Genomic DNA, 26,680 nt, shown 5'->3' with positions numbered 1-26,680 from the left:
TACCCTTAGTGAGATTAGAGATGGGAGAAGTCAGTGAGGAGACGTTTGGAATAAATTGGCTGTAAAAATTGTCGAATCCCAAAAAGCGCTGTATGACCCTCAAGCCTTGAGGATGCGGCCATTCCAGGTAGTCGATACAAAGATGAAGAGAGCCATCTTATTTTTGACAAAGAAGAACCCGGCTCCTGCCGGGGAGGAAGACTTTCATATGAAGCCCCTCTCCAAGTTTTCTTTCACATAGGCGGACATGGACAGAGTCTCTGGCAAGGATAGAGGATATACCCTACCACGAGGAAGGGATGTACCAGGAATCAGTTCAATATGGCAGTCATACGCCCGATGTGGGGGCAATGTCTCCGCCTCCCTTTTGCTGAAGAGGTCCGAAAATTCAGCATAATGACTCGACAATTCTGCCAATGACCGAGGCAGCGAAGGCTGAACGGAACGAATCTGCACCAGGCATCGGCTGTGACACTCAGGGCCCCACTCGAGAACCTCTCCAGAATTTCAGTCCAGGACTGGGGCATGCAGTCGGAGCCAAGGCAGGCCCAGCAACACAGGGTTAACAGCTTTGGGTAGGACATAGAATCACAGTGAAGAGCTCCCACTTGGAGCCTCAGCGGCTTGGTCAATGCTATAACTGGGTCTGGCAGAGGTAGTCCATTTACTGAAGCAACTGTCAACAGCCTCTCCAGAGGGGTGATGGGCAATTGCAGAAGGTCAACAAGGTCTCTACGGATGAAATTAGCAGCGGATCCAGATTCCAGATACACAGAGACCTGATGCGTTCTCTCACCGGACACTATGGTCACAGGTATGGACAATTTAGACGGAAGTCCATCTTTACCCAAGGTTGTCACTCCTAGCAACCCTAGGCTTTGGGATCTTTGGGGACACAGGCGCACAAGATGGCCACCGAGGCCGCAATAAAGACAGAGTCCAGAAGTGCGTCTGCGTTGTCTCTCCTGGGTGGATAGCTTACACTGGTCCATGATCACAGACTCCTTAGAAGGATCGACATCTGAGGACGGCAGGGGTTGCTGCAAAGTAGGAGCCAGACTGGAGAGAACTCCCTCCCTTCGAACCTCTTGGAGGCGTTCTCGGATCCATATATCAATCTGGGCAGACAGAAGGATGAGGTCATCCAGGGTAGACGGCAGATTCCGAGCAGCAAGTTCGTCGTTAATTTTAGGAGCCAGTCCATGCCAGAATGCAGCCACCAGGGCCTCATTTTTCCATAACAGTTCTCCCGCCAGGGTGCGGAAGTGGATGGCGTACTCACTCACGGAGGTGTATCCTTGGCGTATAGTAATCAAAGAGGCCTATGCAGATGAGACCCGACCAGGCTCCTCAAACACCATACGAAAAGTCCAGAGGAAGGCTGGAAGTCACGGGTCTCTGGTCCTTTTCTCTCCCAGATAGGGCTCGCCCATGCAAGAGCCTTGTCAGTGAGGAGAGAAATGATGAAAGCGACCCTGGCACCGTCAGATGAAAATGTCCTATTATACAGACTGAAGTGGATCTGGCACAGATTCAGAAATCCACAACAGGTACTTGCTTTTCCATCATAGCGGTCAGGAAGTGTCAAAGAAACACTTGGGTCAACACTGCCAGGAGGTGCAGACTGAGGATCCACATTGCCAGGAGGTGTAGTAGGAGGAACGGCAGCTTGTGCCTCCTGCCGACATGCAAGAATGTTCAACGCCTGGAGGAGTTGGTCCTGTCCAGACCGGAGGTCTAGCATATCTGCTTGCATCTCTTGAGACGTCGTCATAGTTTTGAATCGGCCAGCGGGGTCCATGGCCTGAGCGTACTGTCACGAAGGGTCTGTGGACCCACTGGACCGTACCGCCTTGGCGGTAAGGCAGCTGGCCAACAGGGTGCAGGTCAATGTCCCTAGTTCGTATAGGTACCTGTGGCAGCTCGGACAGCAGCAAGGCAGGCTCGGCTGGGACTAGGTAGCAGGAGGACGACAGACGAGGTGAAGCAGGTCAGACGTGGGATATAGCACGACACGACTTTGGCACAGCACAATGCTCGACTAGGATAGTATGGAATGCAAGGAACTGGAAAAGGAACACACTAGGAGGCCATCACATAGACAAACTTAGGAAACATCAACAACGCTCAGGCATAGAAGCAGGGGGCTGGACCCCTCTTATAGTCCAGGGTACTTACGGGTTCAAAGTTCATCAAAAGTCTGGTGCGCACGCTGCCCCTTTAAGAGCAGATACGAGCATGTGCGCGCACCCTACGGGATCCGGCTGAGGTGAGTGGAAGCAAGCGCTGGCGTCCCCTGAGGAGGAGGCTGGGGCCAGCGCTTGCCGACTCGTGGCTGCGGCTGTCAGGGAGGGATTGGAGCTGACGGCCCGCAGCCACGGACCTTACAATGACTGAATAATACCACCATACAGTGACTGATAATACCATCATACAGTGACTGAATAATACCACCATACACTGACTGAATAATACCACCATACAGTGACTGAATAATACCACCATACACTGACTGAATAATACCACCATACAGTGACTGAATAATACCACCATACAGTGACTGAATAATACCACCATACAGTGACTGACTAATACATCCATACACTGACTGAATAATACCACCATACAGTGACTGAATAATACCACCATACAGTGACTGAATAACACCACCATACATAGACTGAATAATACCACCATACAATGACTGAATAATACCACCATACAGTGACCTAATAATACCACCATACAGTGACTGAATAATATCACCATACAGTGACTGAATAATACCACCATGCAGTGACTGAATAATATCACCATACAGTGACCTAATAATACCTCCATACAGTGACTGAATAATACCACCATACAGTGACTGAATAATACCACCATACAGTGACTGATAATACCACCATACACAGACTGAATAATAACACCATACAGTGACCGAATAATACCACCATACAGTGACTGAATAATACCACCATACAGTGACTGAATAATACCTCCATACAGTGACTGAATAATACCACCATACAGTGACTGAATAATACCACCATACAGTGACCTAATAATACCTCCATACAGTGACTGAATAATACCACCATACAGTGACTGAACAATACCACCATACAGTGACTGAATAATACCATCATACAGTGACTGAATAATACCACCATACAGTGACTGAATAATACCACCATACATAGACTGAATAATACCACCATACAGTGACTGAATAATACCACCATACAGTGACTGAATAATACCACCATACATAGACTGAATAATACCACCATGCAGTGACTGAATAATATCACCATACAGTGACTGATAATACCACCATACATAGACTGAATAATACCATCATACAGTGACTGAATAATACCACCATACAGTGACTGAATAATACCACCATACATAGACTGAATAATACCATCATACAGTGACTGAATAATACCACCATACAGTGACTGAATAATACCACCATACATAGACTGAATAATACCATCATACAGTGACTGAATAATACCACCATACAGTGACTGAATAATACCACCATACAGTGACTGAATAATACCATCATACAGTGACTGAATAATACCACCATACAGTGACTGAATAATACCACCATGCAGTGACTGAATAATACCACCATACAGTGACTGAATAATACCACCATACATAGACTGAATAATACCACCATGCAGTGACTGAATAATACCACCATACAGTGACTGAATAATACCACCATACATAGACTGAATAATACCATCATACAGTGACTGAATAATACCACCATACAGTGACTGAATAATACCACCATACATAGACTGAATAATACCACCATACAGTGACTGAATAATACCACCATACAGTGACTGAATAATACCACCATACAGTGACTGAATAATACCACCATACAGTGACTGAATAATACCACCATACAGTGACTGATAATACCACCATACACAGACTGAATAATACCACCATACATAGACTGAATAATACCACCATACAATGACTGATAATACCACCATACACAGACTGAATAATACCACCATACAGTGACTGAATAATACCACCATACAGTGACTGATAATACCACCATACACAGACTGAATAATACCACCATACACAGACTGAATAATACCACCATACAGTGACTGAATAATACCACCATACAGTGACTGATAATACCACCATACACAGACTGAATAATACCACCATACACAGACTGAATAATACCACCATACAGTGACTGAATAATACCACCATACAGTGACTGAATAATACCACCATACAGTGACTGAATAATACCACCATACAGTGACTGAATAATACCACCATACAGTGACTGATAATACCACCATACATAGACTGAATAATACCACCATACATAGACTGAATAATACCACCATGCAGTGACTGAATAATATCACCATACAGTGACTGAATAATACCACCATAGAGTGACTGAATAATACCACCATACAGTGACTGAATAATACCACCATACATAGACTGAATAATACCACCATGCAGTGACTGAATAATACCACCATACAGTGACTGAATAATACCACCATACATAGACTGAATAATACCATCATACAGTGACTGAATAATACCACCATACAGTGACTGAATAATACCACCATACATAGACTGAATAATACCACCATACAGTGACTGAATAATACCACCATACAGTGACTGAATAATACCACCATACAGTGACTGAATAATACCACCATACAGTGACTGAATAATACCACCATACAGTGACTGATAATACCACCATACACAGACTGAATAATACCACCATACATAGACTGAATAATACCACCATACAATGACTGATAATACCACCATACACAGACTGAATAATACCACCATACAGTGACTGAATAATACCACCATACAGTGACTGATAATACCACCATACACAGACTGAATAATACCACCATACACAGACTGAATAATACCACCATACAGTGACTGAATAATACCACCATACAGTGACTGATAATACCACCCTACACAGACTGAATAATACCACCATACACAGACTGAATAATACCACCATACAGTGACTGAATAATACCACCATACAGTGACTGAATAATACCACCATACAGTGACTGAATAATACCACCATACAGTGACTGAATAATACCACCATACAGTGACTGAATAATACCACCATACAGTGACTGAATAATACCACCATACATAGACTGAATAATACCACCATGCAGTGACTGAATAATATCACCATACAGTGACTGATAATACCACCATACACAGACTGAATAATACCACCATACAGTGACTGAATAATACCACCATACAGTGACTGAATAATACCACCATACAGTGACCTAATAATACCTCCATACAGTGACTGAATAATACCACCATACAGTGACTGATAATACCACCATACAGTGACTGATAATACCACCATACACAGACTGAATAATACCACCATACAGTGACTGAATAATACCACCATACAATGACTGATAATACCATCATACCGTAACTGAATAATACCACCATGCAGTGACTGAATAATACCACCATGCAGTGACTGAATAATATCACCATACAGTGACTGGAGTGACCTGCTTAGTCTGGGAGGTGAAGTGACCATGAGTGGTCCACCATCAGCCAAACCCAAGTCACTCCAGACTCCTGCAGGAGCCCAATTACTGACGGACTCAGAAGCAATTGAGAGAAGTGGCGCCTAGAGATCTGGCAGCATAGTATCAGGGGTGCCACTAGACATTTCCGGGGCAATACAATCAGGCTACGTGGTGCCCTTATTATTAGCAGGCTCTATAGTACTATCAATGGCACTGGATTGGGATTGTGTGATTGGTTATCATGAATTCCTGCCCATCTTGCCTACAACAGTCACTATAATTCACCCCACCAGCTCCTGCTGATGACGGGTAGATGACTTTTTTGGGTGCTGCTGCTTTCTTACTAATTATATGAGTTATTTTCAGCATATATTGTTCTGGTCTCTTCTTCTCATACAAGTCTACATGACCATGTGACCTGGACAGGTTCCAATAAATGGTTAAATATTACTCTCCTGGTGTCAGACTTGTGAGTTTCACATTCCTGCTCTCATTTCTTCAGTTTCGTTTCTCCTTTTTGGCGCCAGAAACTCGTCTAAGATGAAAGGTCGGAGGGATCAGACGTCAATGACTTCTAGCTCCACCTTGGGGAAGTCTTCTGCTGCTTGGCAGCCCTGACCGGCCAGATAGATCTATAGATTGTTACATTTAAAATAAGGGAAAATGGGATATGGAAAAGAGAAAGAGGACAAGAAGTGTTGGATCACCAGATCTTTTAAAAGTAAATATAAATTGCTATATAGGGATAGGGTGAAGGGTCCCTTTATAGAACACCCTATTAAATGTCAGATCCCACTTGGCCAAACAGATGTTAATATCAGACATTAATGAAAAAATGCCAAGTGGGAATAAAGAGGGACAGTGAAAGAAATGCTCTTTGTATGAGAACTAAAACGTCACCAGCATTCACATGGTATGTGTAGAACCAGAAAACTGCTGTATTAGACCCCTATTTGCTTCCTCTAAGAGCGGGCCAGCAATCACCACCAGGCCAGCTCCCAGGGAGGCAACAACAATTGCAGGAGTAGTTAAAGTTGCTCCCTCATATAGATGTTGAGAGGAGACTCGTAACCCATCCTGTCAGGCCGAGCACAGCAACATAACTTTATATATGGAGCTGTTATTAGATGACTTTATATATGGAGCTGTTATTAGATGACTTTATATATGGAGCTGTTATTAGATGACTTTATGTATGGAGCTGTTATTAGATGACTTTATATATGGAGCTGTTATTAGATGACTTTATATATGGAGCTGTTATTAGATGACTTTATATATGGAGGTGTTATTAGATGACTTTATATATGGAGCTGTTATTAGATGACTTTATGTATGGAGCTGTTATTAGATGACTTTATATATGGAGCTGTTATTAGATGACTTTATATATGGAGCTGTAATTAGATGACTTTATATATATGAAGCTGTTATTAGATGACTTTATATATGGAGCTGTTATTAGATGACATTATGTATGGAGCTGTTATTAGATGACTTTATGTATGGAGCTGTTATTAGATGACTTTATGTATGGAGCTGTTATTAGATGACTTTATGTATGGAGCTGTTATTAGATGACTTTATATATGGAGCTGTTATTAGATGACTTTATATATGGAGGTGTTATTAGATGACTTTATATATGGAGCTGTTATTAGATGACTTTATATATGGAGCTGTTATTAGATGACTTTATATATGGAGGTGTTATTAGATGACTTTATATATGGAGCTGTTATTAGATGACTTTATATATGGAGCTGTTATTAGATGACTTTATGTATGGAGCTGTTATTAGATGACTTTATGTATGGAGCTGTTATTAGATGACTTTATGTATGGAGCTGTTATTAGATGACTTTATATATGGAGCTGTTATTAGATGACTTTATATATGGAGCTGTTATTAGATGACTTTATATATGGAGGTGTTATTAGATGACTTTATATATGGAGCTGTTATTAGATGACTTTATATATGGAGCTGTTATTAGATGACTTTATATATGGAGCTGTTATTAGATGACTTTATATATGGAGCTGTTATTAGATGACTTTATATATGGAGCTATTATTAGATGACTTTATATATGGAGCTGTTATTAGATGACTTTATGTCTGGAGTTGTTATTAGATGACTTTATGTATGGAGCTGTTATTAGATGACTTTATATATGGAGCTATTATTAGATGACTTTATATATGGAGCTGTTATTAGATGACTTTATGTATGGAGCTGTTATTAGATGACTTTATATATGGAGCTGTTAATAGATGACTTTATATATGGAGCTGTTATTAGATGACTTTATATATGGAGGTGTTATTAGATGACTTTATGTATGGAGCTGTTATTAGATGACTTTATGTATGGAGCTGTTATTAGATGACTTTATATATGGAGCTGTTATTAGATGACTTTATATATGGAGCTGTTATTAGATGACTTTATGTATGGAGCTGTTATTAGATGACTTTATATATGGAGCTGTTAATAGATGACTTTATGTATGGAGGTGTTATTAGATGACTTTATATATGGAGCTGTTATCAGATGACTTTATATATGGAGCTGTTATTAGATGACTTTATGTATGGAGCTGTTATTAGATGACTTTATATATGGAGCTGTTATTAGATGACTTTATATATGGAGCTGTTATTAGATGACTTTATATATAGAGCTGTTATTAGATGACTTTATATATGGAGCTGTTATTAGATGACTTTATGTATGGAGCTGTTATTAGATGACTTTATGTCTGGAGCTGTTATTAGATGACTTTATATATGGAGCTGTTATTAGATGACTTTATATATGGAGCTGTTATTAGATGACTTTATATACGGAGCTGTTATTAGATGACTTTATATATGGAGCTGTTGTTAGATGACTTTATATATGGAGCTGTTATTAGATGACTTTATATATGGAGCTGTTATTAGATGACTTTATATATGGAGCTGCTATTAGATGACTTTATGTCTGGAGCTGTTATTAGATGACTTTATATATGGAGCTGTTATTAGATGACTTTATATATGGAGCTGTTATTAGATGACTTTATATATGGAGCTGTTATTAGATGACTTTATATATGGAGCTGTTATTAGATGACTTTATATATGGAGCTGCTATTAGATGACTTTATGTCTGGAGCTGTTATTAGATGACTTTATATATGGAGCTGTTATTAGATGACTTCATATATGGAGCTGTTATTAGATGACTTTATGTATGGAGCTGTTATTAGATGACTTTATATATGGAGCTGTTATTAGATGACTTTATATATGGAGCTGTTATTAGATGACTTTATGTATGGAGCTGTTATTAGATGACTTTATATATGGAGCTGTTATTAGATGACTTTATGTATAGAGCTGTTATTAGATGACTTTATATATGGAGCTGTTATTAGATGACTTTATGTCTGGAGCTGTTATTAGATGACTTTATATATGGAGCTGTTATTAGATGACTTTATATATGGAGCTGTTATTAGATGACTTTATGTATGGAGCTGTTATTAGATGACTTTATGTCTGGAGCTGTTATTAGATGACTTTATATATGGAGCTGTTATTAGATGACTTTATGTCTGGAGCTGTTATTAGATGACTTTATATATGGAGCTGTTATTAGATGACTTTATATATGGAGCTGTTATTAGATGACTTTATATATGGAGCTGTTATTAGATGACTTTATATATGGAGCTGTTATTAGATGACTTTATATATGATGCTGTTATTAGATGGCTTTATATATGGAGCTGTTATTAGATGACTTTATATATGGAGCTGTTATTAGATGACTTTATATATGGAGCTGTTATTAGATGACTATATCTGGAGCTGTTATTAGATGACTTTATATATGGAGCTGTTATTAGATGACTTTATATATGGCGCTATTATTAGATGACTTTATGTATGGAGCTGTTATTAGATGACTTTATATATGGAGCTGTTATTAGATGACTTTATGTATGGAGCTGTTATTAGATGACTTTATATATGGAGCTGTTATTAGATGACTTTATATATGGAGCTGTTATTAGATGACTTTATATATGGAGCTGTTATTAGATGACTTTATGTATGGAGCTGTTATTAGATGACTTTATGTCTGGAGCTGTTATTAGATGACTTTATATATGGAGCTGGTATTAGATGACTTTATATATGGAGCTGTTATTAGATGACTTTATATATGGAGTTGTTATTAGATGACTTTATGTCTGGAGCTGTTATTAGATGACTTTATATATGGAGCTGGTATTAGATGACTTTATATATGGAGGTGTTATTAGATGACTTTATATATGGAACTGTTATTAGATGACTTTATATATGGAGCTGTTATTAGATGACTTTATATCTGGAGCTGTTATTAGATGACTTTATATATGGAGCTGTTATTAGATGACTTTATATATGGCGCTATTATTAGATGACTTTATGTATTGAGCTGTTATTAGATGACTTTATATATGGAGCTGTTATTAGATGACTTTATGTATGGAGCTGTTAATAGATGACTTTATATATGGAGCTGTTATTAGATGACTTTATATATGGAGCTGTTATTAGATGACTTTATGTATGGAGCTGTTATTAGATGACTTTATGTCTGGAGCTGTTATTAGATGACTTTATATATGGAGCTGTTATTAGATGACTTTATATATGGAGCTGTTATTAGATGACTTTATATATGGAGTTGTTATTAGATGACTTTATGTCTGGAGCTGTTATTAGATGACTTTATATATGGAGCTGGTATTAGATGACTTTATATATGGAGCTGTTATTAGATGACTTTATATATGGAGCTGTTATTAGATAACTTTATATATGGCGCTATTATTAGATGACTTTATGTATGGAGCTGTTATTAGATGACTTTATATATGGAGCTGTTATTAGATAACTTTATGTATGGAGCTGTTATTAGATGACTTTATGTATGGAGCTATTATTAGATGACTTTATATATGGAGCTGTTATTAGCTGACTATATATGGAGCTGTTATTAGATGACTTTATGTATGGAGCTATTATTAGATGACTTTATATATGGAGCTGTTATTAGATGACTATATATGGCGCTATTATTAGATGACTTTATATATGGAGCTGTTATTAGATAACTTTATATATGGAGCTGTTATTAGATGACTTTATGTATGGAGCTGTTATTAGATAACTTTATATATGGAGCTGTTATTAGATGACTTTATATATGGAGCTGTTATTATATGACTTTATATATGGAGCTGTTATTAGATGACTTTATATATGGAGCTGTTATTAGATGACTTTATATATGGAGCTGTTATTAGATGACTATATATGGAGCTGTTATTAGATGACTTTATGTATGGAGCTATTATTAGATGACTTTATATATGGAGCTGTTATTAGATGACTATATATGGCGCTATTATTAGATGACTTTATATATGGAGCTGTTATTAGATAACTTTATATATGGAGCTGTTATTAGATGACTTTATGTATGGAGCTGTTATTAGATAACTTTATATATGGAGCTGTTATTAGATGACTTTATATATGGAGCTGTTATTATATGACTTTATATATGGAGCTGTTATTAGATGACTTTATATATGGAGCTGTTATTAGATGACTTTATATATGGAGCTGTTATTAGATGACTATATATGGAGCTGTTATTAGATGACTTTATGTATGGAGCTATTATTAGATGACTTTATATATGGAGCTGTTATTAGATGACTATATATGGCGCTATTATTAGATGACTTTATATATGGAGCTGTTATTAGATAACTTTATATATGGAGCTGTTATTAGATGACTTTATGTATGGAGCTGTTATTAGATGACTTTATATATGGAGCTGTTATTAGATAACTTTATATATGGAGCTGTTATTAGATGACTTTATATATGGAGCTGTTATTAGATGACTTTATATATGGAGTTGTTATTAGATGACTTTATGTCTGGAGCTGTTATTAGATGACTTTATATATGGAGCTGGTATTAGATGACTTTATATATGGAGGTGTTATTAGATGACTTTATATATGGAACTGTTATTAGATGACTTTATATATGGAGCTGTTATTAGATGACTTTATATCTGGAGCTGTTATTAGATGACTTTATATATGGAGCTGTTGTTAGATGACTTTATATATGGCGCTATTATTAGATGACTTTATGTATTGAGCTGTTATTAGATGACTTTATATATGGAGCTGTTATTAGATGACTTTATGTATGGAGCTGTTATTAGATGACTTTATATATGGAGCTGTTATTAGATGACTTTATATATGGAGCTGTTATTAGATGACTTTATGTATGGAGCTGTTATTAGATGACTTTATGTCTGGAGCTGTTATTAGATGACTTTATATATGGAGCTGTTATTAGATGACTTTATATATGGAGCTGTTATTAGATGACTTTATATATGGAGTTGTTATTAGATGACTTTATGTCTGGAGCTGTTATTAGATGACTTTATATATGGAGCTGGTATTAGATGACTTTATGTATGGAGCTGTTATTAGATGACTTTATGTATGGAGCTATTATTAAATGACTTTATATATGGAGCTGTTATTAGATGACTATATATGGAGCTGTTATTAGATGACTTTATGTATGGAGCTATTATTAGATGACTTTATATATGGAGCTGTTATTAGATGACTATATATGGCGCTATTATTAGATGACTTTATATATGGAGCTGTTATTAGATAACTTTATGTATGGAGCTGTGATTAGATGACTTTATGTATGGAGCTATTATTAGATGATTTTATATATGGAGCTGTTATTAGATGACTATATATGGAGCTGTTATTAGATGACTTTATGTATGGAGCTGTTATTAGATGACTATATATGGAGCTGTTATTAGATGACTTTATATATGGAGCTGTTATTAGATGACTTTATATATATAACTGTTATTAGATGACTTTATGTATGGAGCTGTTATTAGATGACTTTATATATGGAGCTGTTATTAGATGACTTTATATATGGAGCTGTTATTAGATGACTTTATATATAGAGATGTTATTATATGACTTTATGTCTGGAGCGGTTATTAGATGACTTTATATATAGAGCTGTTATTAGATGACTTTATGTCTGGAGCTGTTATTAGATGACTTTATATATGGAGCTATTATTAGATGACTTTATGTATGGAGCTGTTATTAGATGACTTTATATATGGAGCTGTTATTAGATGACTTTATATATGGAGCTGTTATTAGATGACTTTATATATGGAGCTGTTATTAGATGACTTTATATATAGAGCTGTTATTAGATGACTTTATGTATGGAGCTGTTATTAGATGACTTTATATATGGAGCTGTTATTAGATAACTTTATATATAGAGCTGTTATTAGATGACTTTATATATGGAGCTGTTATTAGATGACTTTATATATGGAGCTGTTATTAGATGACTTCATGTCTGGAGCTGTTATTAGATGACTTTATATATGGAGCTGTTATTAGATGACTTTATATATAGAGCTGTTATTAGATGACTTTATGTCTGGAGCTGTTATTAGATGACTTTATATATGGAGCTGTTAATAGATGACTTTATATATGGAGCTGTTATTATATGACTTTATGTATGGAGCTGTTATTAGATGACTTTATGTATGGAGCTGTTATTAGATGACTTTATATATGGAGCTGTTATTAGATGACTTTATATATAGAGCTGTTATTAGATGACTTTATATATGGAGCTGTTATTAGATGACTTTATATATGGAGCTGTTATTAGATAACTTTATATATAGAGCTGTTATTAGATGACTTTATATATGGAGCTGTTATTAGATGACTTTATATATGGAGCTGTTATTAGATGACTTCATGTCTGGAGCTGTTATTAGATGACTTTATATATGGAGCTGTTATTAGATGACTTTATATATAGAGCTGTTATTAGATGACTTTATGTCTGGAGCTGTTATTAGATGACTTTATATATGGAGCTGTTATTAGATGACTATATATGGAGCTGTTATTAGATGACTTTATGTATGGAGCTATTATTAGATGACTTTATATATGGAGCTGTTATTAGATGACTATATATGGCGCTATTATTAGATGACTTTATATATGGAGCTGTTATTAGATGACTTTATATATGGAGCTGTTATTAGATGACTTTATATATGGAGCTGTTATTAGATGACTTTATATATAGAGCTGTTATTAGATGACTTTATATATGGAGCTGTTATTAGATGACTTTATATATGGAGCTGTTATTAGATGACTTTATATATGGAGCTGTTGTTAGATGACTTTATATATGGAGCTGTTATTAGATGACTTTATATATGGAGCTGTTGTTAGATGACTTTATATATGGAGCTGTTAATAGATGACTTTATATATGGAGATGTTATTAGATGACTTTATATATGGAGCTGTTATTAGATGACTTTATATATGGAGCTGTTATTAGATGACTTTATATATGGAGCTGTTATTAGATGACTTTATATATGGAGCTGTTATTAGATGACTTTATATATGGAGCTGTTATTATATGACTTTATGTATGGAGCTGTTATTAGATGACTTTATATATGGAGCTGTTATTAGATGACTTTATATATGGAGCTGTTATTAGATAACTTTATGTCTGGAGCTGTTATTAGATGACTTTATATATGGAGCTGTTATTAGATGACTTTATATATGGAGCTGTTATTAGATGACTTTATATATGGAGCTGGTATTAGATGACTTTATATATGGAGCTGTTATTAGATGACTTTATATATGGAGCTGTTATTAGATGACTTTATATATGGAGCTGTTATTAGATGACTTTATATATGGAGCTGTTATTATATGACTTTATGTATGGAGCTGTTATTAGATGACTTTATATATGGAGCTGTTATTAGATGACTTTATATATAGAGCTGTTATTAGATGACTTTATATATGGAGCTGTTATTAGATGACTTTATGTCTGGAGCTGTTATTAGATGACTTTATATATAGAGCTGTTATTAGATGACTTTATATATGGAGCTGTTATTAGATGACTTTATATATGGAGCTGTTATTAGATAACTTTATATATAGAGCTGGTATTAGATGACTTTATATATGGAGCTGTTATTAGATGACTTTATATATGGAGCTGTTATTAGATGACTTTATATATGGAGCTGTTATTAGATGACTTTATATATGGAGCTGTTATTATATGACTTTATGTATGGAGCTGTTATTAGATGACTTTATATATGGAGCTGTTATTAGATGACTTTATATATAGAGCTGTTATTAGATGACTTTATATATGGAGCTGTTATTAGATGACTTTATGTCTGGAGCTGTTATTAGATGACTTTATATAAAGAGATGTTATTAGATGACTTTATATGTGGAGCTATTATAAGATGACTTTATGTATGGAGCTGTTATTAGATGACTTTATGTATGGAGCTGTTATTAGATGACTTTATGTCTGGAGCTGTTATTAGATGACTTTATGTCTGGAGCTGTTATTAGATGACTTTATATATGGAGCTGGTATTAGATCACTTTATGTATGGAGATGTTATTAGATGACTTTATATATGGAGCTGTTATTAGATGACTTTATATATGGAGCTGTTATTAGATGACTTTATATGTGGAGCTATTATAAGATGACTTTATGTATGGAGCTGTTATTAGATGACTTTATGTATGGAGCGGTTATTAGATGACTTTATGTCTGGAGCTGTTATTAGATGACTTTATGTATGGAGCTGTTATTAGATGACTTTATGTATGGAGATGTTATTAGATGACTTTATGTATGGAGCTGGTATTAGATCACTTTATGTATGGAGATGTTATTAGATGACTTTATATATGGAGCTGTTATTAGATGACTTTATATATGGAGCTGTTATTAGATGACTTTATATATGGAGCTGTTATTAGATGACTTTATATATGGAGCTATTATTAGATGACTTTATGTATGGAGCTGTTATTAGATAACTTTATGTCTGGAGCTGTTATTAGATGACTTTATATATGGAGCTGTTATTAGATGACTTTATATATGGAGCTGTTATTAGATGACTTTATATATGGAGCTGTTATTAGATGACTTTATATATGGAGCTGTTGTTAGATGACTTTATATATGGAGCTGTTATTAGATGACTTTATGTATGGAGCTGTTATTAGATGACTTTATATATGGAGCTGTTATTAGATGACTTTATATATGGAGCTGTTATTAGATGACTTTATATATGGAGCTGTTATTAGATGACTTTATATATGGAGCTGTTATTAGATGACTTTATATATGGAACTGTTATTAGATGACTTTATTTATGGAACTGTTATTAGATGACTTTATGTCTGGAGCTGTTATTAGATGACTTTATGTATGGAGCTGTTATTAGATGACTTTATATATGGAGCTGTTATTAGATGACTTTATGTCTGGAGCTGTTATTAGATGACTTTATATATGGAGCTGTTATTAGATGACTTTATATATGGAGCTGTTATTAGATGACTTTATGTCTGGAGCTGTTATTAGATGACTTTATATATAGAACTGTTATTAGATGACTTTATGTCTGGAGCTGTTATTAGATGACTTTATATATGGAGCTGTTATTAGATGACTTTATATATGGAGCTGTTATTAGATGACTTTATATATAGAACTGTTATTAGATGACTTTATATATGGAGCTGTTATTAGATGACTTTATATATGGAGCTGTTATTAGATGACTTTATATATGGAGCTGTTATTAGATGACTTTATATATGGAGCTGTTAATAGATGACTTTATATATGGAGCTGTTATTAGATGACTTTATGTATGGAGCTGTTATCAGATGACTTTATATATGGAACTGTTATTAGATGACTTTATGGGGCACAATTAACACAAATAACTTGAAAAAATGTATAAATTTTATTGAATGTTACAACATTAAAAAATGAGTCATACTGAGCATAAAACACAGAAGACGTCTGACAACATACAGAGAACATTCACAAAAAAGTAGAAAAATGACAATGTCACGGGTGTCGGTAAAAATCTGTACCTAGGCAATGTTACTGGTGATTAAAGCCTCAATGCCAAGTGGACAATTGTGTGTATACAGCTAAGAGAGAGGCTGGAAAATCAGACATATGTGCCCAGTGCACTGATGTACTGATGTAAAAACAGAGCTGAGGCTAGAGGCTAAAGTCAGGTATAAATAGCACAGCGTGTCTGTGTTGGTAAAAAAAGGCAGCTAAAGTGAACAAATGCCTAGGGAGAGAAGATATTTGACATACCCATATTGTGGTCCTCTGCATGGAGAGACGTCAGTCCCGACGCGCGTTTCGGCGAAATGCCTTCGTCCGGGGGTGCCGTCTCTCCAGCAGGAAACTCCCTTTTGAAGACTATAGCCGTCCAATCATGTCACTAGTTGGAGATCACATGGGGCAGTGAATGTATGTACATTGGCGTCATGCGTCGGGAACAGGAAGTCCCACGGCAAATCCCCCGACCGCGCGTCATCGAGGGGGCGTGGACCAGCGGCGACTGACGCCGCAGATACACGCCCACCCCGATGCAGACGCACGAGTCAGTGGGAAGCCAGGTAAACCCACCCGGCGCAAGCGCACTGAACAGACACTGCTGTGAAAGAAGGTATCCCATGAGATGTGCAAAGCGCACGATCAGGCAGCGAGTATGAAGTAAGTAGGGCATGAAATACAATGATGAATCAATAATAACTATATATTAAATCAAGTGCGACAACTATAAACAACCTTGGCATGCAGTGGAACAATACGGGATTCAATGAGAAACAATGTAAATAGAAACCAACGGTGTTTTTTACGATGTTACAAGATATACGTCAGTTTATACTGTATATAAAAAGACAAATGTATCACATTGAAAGTAAAACATATGTCTCATGCGTAACCACTGTAGCATAGATAGTAACAACATCCATTTAATCAAGCTTGTTTGACTATATATCCAACCAATTATAAATAATTGGCGTTCCCAAATGGATCAGGTTTTTAATGATGGGTCTACTCAGTTTGTTTTTAGTGGTCAAGGGAATGTGGGTGAAACACAGAATAAATACAGGAATTTACTACACCGCCGTATGAAAATATGGTGGAATAAGATCTTTCTGGAGAACTACCTACAAAGGAAATTGATCCCTAGAGGCCTCAGAGTCCAGATCTTCCCCTCCTTCCCAATCGAAGATACTACATTCATTACGAATTGGGAAGAAGTTTGCAATCAATTCATGGAGCTATTGGTTAATTTGAACCAAACTACATTGGATCAGCTCGACATTGAGATTGAAGTGATACAATCCGATCTGAAGGAAAAAATGACGCCTGATGGCCTGGTTAGGTTTAACCTCACGCTGGAACAACAGTTCACCGAATGGGAAAAGGAAATCAAAGACATGAAGTCTAAAAAATTCTCAAGAGACACCAATGATTACGCCCAGCAAAAAGTCTACAAATGGAGAAAAAGCACTCCATTTGTACAAACCAATCGCCATATGTCTACAACATCGATCTCATCTCAGAGTGAATCTGATGGTGGATCACGACAGCGGCCACATTATACTTACAGCACGAGACAAAAAAGAAAAGTGCCCTACAAACAAACCTCCAACAAAAGAAAGCCTGATGTTGATAGATCTTCTAATTCACTCAAGGTAATCAATTTATCTAATCATATTTTCTCTACACCCGATATGGAGGTTTTAGAGCGTGGGTTAACATTTGCCCCATGTGCCCGTTTTGACACATTTTCCGCAATCAAGGATCTGCATATTTTCGGTCGATCTCTTATTTATAAGAAATATTTTCATAGGTCTGATGTTGATGAGACTTTCCCTACTATCACTGAACAACAGACTCTGCATGATTTAGAGGAATTGTTGAGGGAACAAGACTTATGATCCAACAGGTAAGATCCCCCCAACACTTAGGGTAAAATCAAAGCGTTTTCCCGCAATGAGTATGTGCTCGGCAGTAGACTCCTTTGTAAAATCAGTTAGTCAGGAATTTGCAAAAATACCAAATAAAATTCAAAATGACAATTTGTCGGCAGCACAGCGACAAAGCCTTAAAAAATTAAGTAAACTTGACGATGTCGTATTTAAATCAGCCGACAAAGGCGGAAACATTGTAGTCTGGCCTTCTGTGATGTATGAAGCTGAGGCCTATAGACAATTAAATGATAAAAATTGCTATAAAAGATTGACATATAACCCTTTACACACCTTCCAAATAGATCTGGAAAAGATTCTAATAAAGGCCAAAGCTGAGAATATCATTACCAAAGAAGTATATGATGCACTTATCCCCATTGAACCAACTATATCAACACTTTATCTGTTACCAAAGGTTCACAAAGATGCAACTGTTCCCCCAGGAAGACCAATCATCTCAGGTAGGGGTAACTTAACTGAGAAAATTTGCAAATTCATTGATCACCATCTCAAAGGGGTTGTCGAATGTCTACCGTCTTATGTGCGTGACACTGCAGATCTTCTGCAGAAAATAGATGGAATCAGTGTGGAGGAAGACATGTTACTGGTTACATGTGACGTTGAGTCACTCTATACCAGTATCCGCCATGCTGACGGTTTGAGAGCGGTCTCTGCATTCCTAACCATGGGGAATATGGAGCCCATCTTTGCAAATTTCATTTCGACACTTCTTGAATTTGCACTTAAACACAACTTCTTTGTCTTTAAGGATAAATTCTACCTACAGCTCCAGGGAACAGCAATGGGGGCAGCATGTGCCCCTTCATATGCGAACCTGTTCCTGGGGCTGTGGGAACGTGACCTCTTCCATGGTGGGCGGGGTGTCTCGATGGACCGGGTCATATTCTGGGCCCGGTACATCGATGACATCCTGCTGATCTGGAGGGGGACACCTGAGACTTTTGAGAATTTCATTGATGTTCTAAATCTCAATGATTTGAACATTAAGCTCACTTATCATTACGACAAACGTCGGGCTGAATTCTTGGATATTAATTTGTGTAAGGATGTGAATGGTTTCCTCCAATCAGACGTATTTCGGAAGACAACGGCGGTCAATGCTTTCCTTCACGCTTCTTCTTCTCACTCTGTACAGACGATAAAGGCAGTCCCAACTGGCCAGTTTCTAAGGATTCGAAGGATTTGTTCCTCCACTGATGCATTCGAGAAACAGGCCTATGACCTTACCAATCGCTTCCTTGTCCGGGGATATAGTAAACGCTCGATTAAAAAGGCATATCACCGTGCGAAAAACACATCAAGAGATGAGCTTCTATTTCCTAAACTAAAAAATAAATCAGAGACACAGGTAAGATTCACTACAGAGTACCATTCAAGGTGGCCTCAAATGAAAGATATACTAAAGCAGTTTTGGCCCATACTACTCACCGATCCAACAATTGAAAAATACATTTCCAGATATCCAACCATCTCGGCACGACGTTCTAAAAATCTCAAAGATCACCTTGTCTGCAGTCATTACCAATTAAATAGGCAAAGTTTTCCCTTTGGGACTAAAGGCCCTAAATGGGGCTGTAAGACATGTGGACATTGTGTAGCGTGTCCTAATATTGAAAAAGCGACAACGTTTGTCGATTCAACTGGCAAACGTACATTCACTATTACCCACCCTATTACGTGTTCAACCAAGGCAGTCGTCTATTATGCCACCTGCCCCTGCCCCAAAATATACGTCGGACTCACTACACGTGAACTCAAAACTCGAGTAAGGGAACACATTCGAGACATTAAGTTGGCTGAAATGTCTGAGATCCCTGAAACCTTGAAACCTGTCGCTCGACATTTCAAGGCATATCATGCATGCGATTCAACAAAACTCAGAGTTAGAGGAATCGACTGTATCGAAAAACATATCAGAGGCGGTGATATATCTAAAAGATTGGCAAGGTGTGAATCCAAGTGGATCTGGACTCTGGGGACTATGTCTCCTTCTGGGCTCAATGAGAATCTCAATTTCACCCCATTCCTTTGACCATTAACCTCCAGTGGGTTATTTTAAATATGTTTCAGTTTTTTATATGTCTAATTACTTTCCTTTTTGTATTGTAGAATTTACTATGACCTGATACACTTTGAAGAATGAGAGGTCATGAATACAGTGCGACAAACATCTATTCATATCCAATTAAGAACGCTTATTATTCATTATTTATTATTATTTTTCATTTTATTTATTTTTTTCATATTTATTGTACCTTTTGCTTATAAATATTCACAATATATACATATTGTATATACATTAATATTTTATTATTTTTGTATTCTATCCATTAGGTTATATATTTTAGAATTAACATATATATATATATTTTATATTTTTAACGCACTATGGTGCGTCCTTGTATATTCACCTACACAACGTCATTTATTATGCACATTTTTCATGATATACATTTGAATTAATATATATCAATAAAAATTAATATTGCGTTTCGCAACACTTACTACACTTTTTGTTTTATTGTGCAGTATCATACGTAATTTATTTCATATAGCACATATTACACACACACAATTTATTTCATATAGCACATATTACACACACACAATTTATTTCATATAGCACATATTACACACACACATACACATCTGTCTCACATACTATATATATTTTTCATTGCTTTATCACTATCATTGTTTTGGTTTACATATTCACAATCATCAAATTGATGTATTTCACATTTCATATTTTATACTTATTATTATTATTTTACACAGATATTGTATGTAGATATATTTTTCATAATCTTTTCTATTTGGGTATTTTTAACTAATCTCGAACATATATATATTTTATTCTCTATATAGTTTTTTTCAATGTTTAATATAATTTAATATATTATTATCTTTTAGTGTATATATATAATTTATGTATTGGTAGTCTTATTATTATTATTATTATTTTTGTTTTGTTTTATTTATTTATAATTGGTTGGATATATAGTCAAACAAGCTTGATTAAATGGATGTTGTTACTATCTATGCTACAGTGGTTACGCATGAGACATATGTTTTACTTTCAATGTGATACATTTGTCTTTTTATATACAGTATAAACTGACGTATATCTTGTAACATCGTAAAAAACACCGTTGGTTTCTATTTACATTGTTTCTCATTGAATCCCGTATTGTTCCACTGCATGCCAAGGTTGTTTATAGTTGTCGCACTTGATTTAATATATAGTTATTATTGATTCATCATTGTATTTCATGCCCTACTTACTTCATACTCGCTGCCTGATCGTGCGCTTTGCACATCTCATGGGATACCTTCTTTCACAGCAGTGTCTGTTCAGTGCGCTTGCGCCGGGTGGGTTTACCTGGCTTCCCACTGACTCGTGCGTCTGCATCGGGGTGGGCGTGTATCTGCGGCGTCAGTCGCCGCTGGTCCACGCCCCCTCGATGACGTGCGGTCGGGGGATTTGCCGTGGGACTTCCTGTTCCCGACGCATGACGCCAATGTACATACATTCACTGCCCCATGTGATCTCCAACTAGTGACATGATTGGACGGCTATAGTCTTCAAAAGGGAGTTTCCTGCTGGAGAGACGGCACCCCCGGACGAAGGCATTTCGCCGAAACGCGCGTCGGGACTGACGTCTCTCCATGCAGAGGACCACAATATGGGTATGTCACATATCTTCTCTCCCTAGGCATTTGTTCACTTTAGCTGCCTTTTTTTACCAACACAGACACGCTGTGCTATTTATACCTGACTTTAGCCTCTAGCCTCAGCTCTGTTTTTACATCAGTACATCAGTGCACTGGGCACATATGTCTGATTTTCCAGCCTCTCTCTTAGCTGTATACACACAATTGTCCACTTGGCATTGAGGCTTTAATCACCAGTTACATTGCCTAGGTACAGATTTTTACCGACACCCGTGACATTGTCATTTTTCTACTTTTTTGTGCATGTTCTCTGTATGTTGTCAGACGTCTTCTGTGTTTTATGCTCAGTATGACGCATTTTTTAATGTTGTAACATTCAATAAAATTTATACATTTTTTCAAGTTATTTGTGTTAATTGTGCCCTACATTCTATAGGTTTACATTAGTTGTTTAGGGCAACACACCAAGGGTTACTTGGCGCACTGAGGTCTAGCCTTTATGCATAGGCATTAGTATAGCGTATATTTATATCTATACCAATGACTCCTCTCCTGCATGTACCAATAGGTTAATTAGATGACTTTATGTCTGGAGCTGTTATTAGATGACTTTATATATGGAGCTGTTATTAGATGACTTTATGTATGGAGCTGTTATTAGATGACTTTATATATGGAGCTGTTATTAGATGACTTTATATATGGAGCTGTTATTAGATGACTTTATATATGGAGCTGTTATTATATGACTTTATGTATGGAGCTGTTATTAGATGACTTTATATATGGAGCTGTTATTAGATGACTTTATATATAGAGCTGTTATTAGATGACTTTATATATGGAGCTGTTATTAGATGACTTTATGTCTGGAGCTGTTATTAGATGACTTTATATATAGAGATGTTATTAGATGACTTTATATGTGGAGCTATTATAAGATGACTTTATGTATGGAGCTGTTATTAGATGACTTTATGTATGGAGCTGTTATTAGATGACTTTATGTCTGGAGCTGTTATTAGATGACTTTATGTCTGGAGCTGTTATTAGATGACTTTATATATGGAGCTGGTATTAGATCACTTTATGTATGGAGATGTTATTAGATGACTTTATATATGGAGCTGTTATTAGATGACTTTATATATGGAGCTGTTATTAGATGACTTTATATGTGGAGCTATTATAAGATGACTTTATGTATGGAGCTGTTATTAGATGACTTTATGTATGGAGCGGTTATTAGATGACTTTATGTCTGGAGCTGTTATTAGATGACTTTATGTATGGAGCTGTTATTAGATGACTTTATATATGGAGCTGGTATTAGATCACTTTATGTATGGAGATGTTATTAGATGACTTTATATATGGAGCTGTTATTAGATGACTTTATATATGGAGCTGTTATTAGATGACTTTATATATGGAGCTGTTATTAGATGACTTTATATATGGAGCTATTATTAGATGACTTTATGTATGGAGCTGTTATTAGATAACTTTATGTCTGGAGCTGTTATTAGATGACTTTATATATGGAGCTGTTATTAGATGACTTTATATATGGAGCTGTTATTAGATGACTTTATATATGGAGCTGTTATTAGATGACTTTATATATGGAGCTGTTGTTAGATGACTTTATATATGGAGCTGTTATTAGATGACTTTATGTATGGAGCTGTTATTAGATGACTTTATGTATGGAGCTGTTATTAGATGACTTTATATATGGAGCTGTTATTAGATGACTTTATATATGGAGCTGTTATTAGATGACTTTATATATGGAGCTGTTATTAGATGACTTTATATATGGAGCTGTTATTAGATGACTTTATATATAGAGCTGTTATTAGATGACTTTATATATGGAGCTGTTATTAGATGACTTTATATATGGAGCTGTTATTAGATGACTTTATATATGGAGCTGTTGTTAGATGACTTTATATATGGAGCTGTTATTAGATGACTTTATATATGGAGCTGTTGTTAGATGACTTTATATATGGAGCTGTTAATAGATGACTTTATATATGGAGATGTTATTAGATGACTTTATATATGGAGCTGTTATTAGATGACTTTATATATGGAGCTGTTATTAGTTGACTTTATATATGGAGCTGTTATTAGATGACTTTAAATATGGAGCTGTTATTAGATGACTTTATATATGGAGCTGTTATTATATGACTTTATGTATGGAGCTGTTATTAGATGACTTTATATATGGAGCTGTTATTAGATGACTTTATATATGGAGCTGTTATTAGATAACTTTATGTCTGGAGCTGTTATTAGATGACTTTATATATGGAGCTGTTATTAGATGACTTTATATATGGAGCTGTTATTAGATGACTTTATATATGGAGCTGGTATTAGATGACTTTATATATGGAGCTGTTATTAGATGACTTTATATATGGAGCTGTTATTAGATGACTTTATATATGGAGCTGTTATTAGATGACTTTATATATGGAGCTGTTATTATATGACTTTATGTATGGAGCTGTTATTAGATGACTTTATATATGGAGCTGTTATTAGATGACTTTATATATAGAGCTGTTATTAGATGACTTTATATATGGAGCTGTTATTAGATGACTTTATGTCTGGAGCTGTTATTAGATGACTTTATATATAGAGCTGTTATTAGATGACTTTATATATGGAGCTGTTATTAGATGACTTTATATATGGAGCTGTTATTAGATAACTTTATATATAGAGCTGGTATTAGATGACTTTATATATGGAGCTGTTATTAGATGACTTTATATATGGAGCTGTTATTAGATGACTTTATATATGGAGCTGTTATTAGATGACTTTATATATGGAGCTGTTATTATATGACTTTATGTATGGAGCTGTTATTAGATGACTTTATATATGGAGCTGTTATTAGATGACTTTATATATAGAGCTGTTATTAGATGACTTTATATATGGAGCTGTTATTAGATGACTTTATGTCTGGAGCTGTTATTAGATGACTTTATATATAGAGATGTTATTAGATGACTTTATATGTGGAGCTATTATAAGATGACTTTATGTATGGAGCTGTTATTAGATGACTTTATGTATGGAGCTGTTATTAGATGACTTTATGTCTGGAGCTGTTATTAGATGACTTTATGTCTGGAGCTGTTATTAGATGACTTTATATATGGAGCTGGTATTAGATCACTTTATGTATGGAGATGTTATTAGATGACTTTATATATGGAGCTGTTATTAGATGACTTTATATATGGAGCTGTTATTAGATGACTTTATATGTGGAGCTATTATAAGATGACTTTATGTATGGAGCTGTTATTAGATGACTTTATGTATGGAGCGGTTATTAGATGACTTTATGTCTGGAGCTGTTATTAGATGACTTTATGTATGGAGCTGTTATTAGATGACTTTATATATGGAGCTGGTATTAGATCACTTTATGTATGGAGATGTTATTAGATGACTTTATATATGGAGCTGTTATTAGATGACTTTATATATGGAGCTGTTATTAGATGACTTTATATATGGAGCTGTTATTAGATGACTTTATATATGGAGCTATTATTAGATGACTTTATGTATGGAGCTGTTATTAGATAACTTTATGTCTGGAGCTGTTATTAGATGACTTTATATATGGAGCTGTTATTAGATGACTTTATATATGGAGCTGTTATTAGATGACTTTATATATGGAGCTGTTATTAGATGACTTTATATATGGAGCTGTTGTTAGATGACTTTATATATGGAGCTGTTATTAGATGACTTTATGTATGGAGCTGTTATTAGATGACTTTATATATGGAGCTGTTATTAGATGACTTTATATATGGAGCTGTTATTAGATGACTTTATATATGGAGCTGTTATTAGATGACTTTATATATGGAGCTGTTATTAGATGACTTTATATATGGAACTGTTATTAGATGACTTTATTTATGGAACTGTTATTAGATGACTTTATGTCTGGAGCTGTTATTAGATGACTTTATGTATGGAGCTGTTATTAGATGACTTTATATATGGAGCTGTTATTAGATGACTTTATGTCTGGAGCTGTTATTAGATGACTTTATATATGGAGCTGTTATTAGATGACTTTATATATGGAGCTGTTATTAGATGACTTTATGTCTGGAGCTGTTATTAGATGACTTTATATATAGAACTGTTATTAGATGACTTTATGTCTGGAGCTGTTATTAGATGACTTTATATATGGAGCTGTTATTAGATGACTTT

The 26,680-nt window shown here is 35.5% G+C and overlaps 1 long non-coding RNA gene across 2 annotated transcripts in view; it reads left to right on the top strand.

The window, feature by feature from the left end:
• LOC142712834 (uncharacterized) overlaps window positions 1-26,680 on the top strand; it is a 129,314-nt gene that overhangs the window by 25,036 nt on the left and 77,598 nt on the right. Inside the window, exon 1 of one of the 2 annotated variants that reach the window (XR_012870135.1) lies at window positions 6,163-6,369. The exons of the other annotated variant lie outside the window; for it this stretch is intronic. This is a non-coding gene — a long non-coding RNA (uncharacterized LOC142712834). Of the gene's footprint in view, window positions 1-6,162; window positions 6,370-26,680 lie in introns of those variants that run through there. 2 annotated transcript variants of the gene reach the window in all.

The sequence above is a fragment of the Rhinoderma darwinii genome, chromosome 1 (assembly GCF_050947455.1).
Source record: "Rhinoderma darwinii isolate aRhiDar2 chromosome 1, aRhiDar2.hap1, whole genome shotgun sequence".
Lineage (NCBI taxonomy): Eukaryota > Metazoa > Chordata > Amphibia > Anura > Rhinodermatidae > Rhinoderma > Rhinoderma darwinii.
This window is presented reverse-complemented; position numbering and strand designations above follow the sequence as displayed.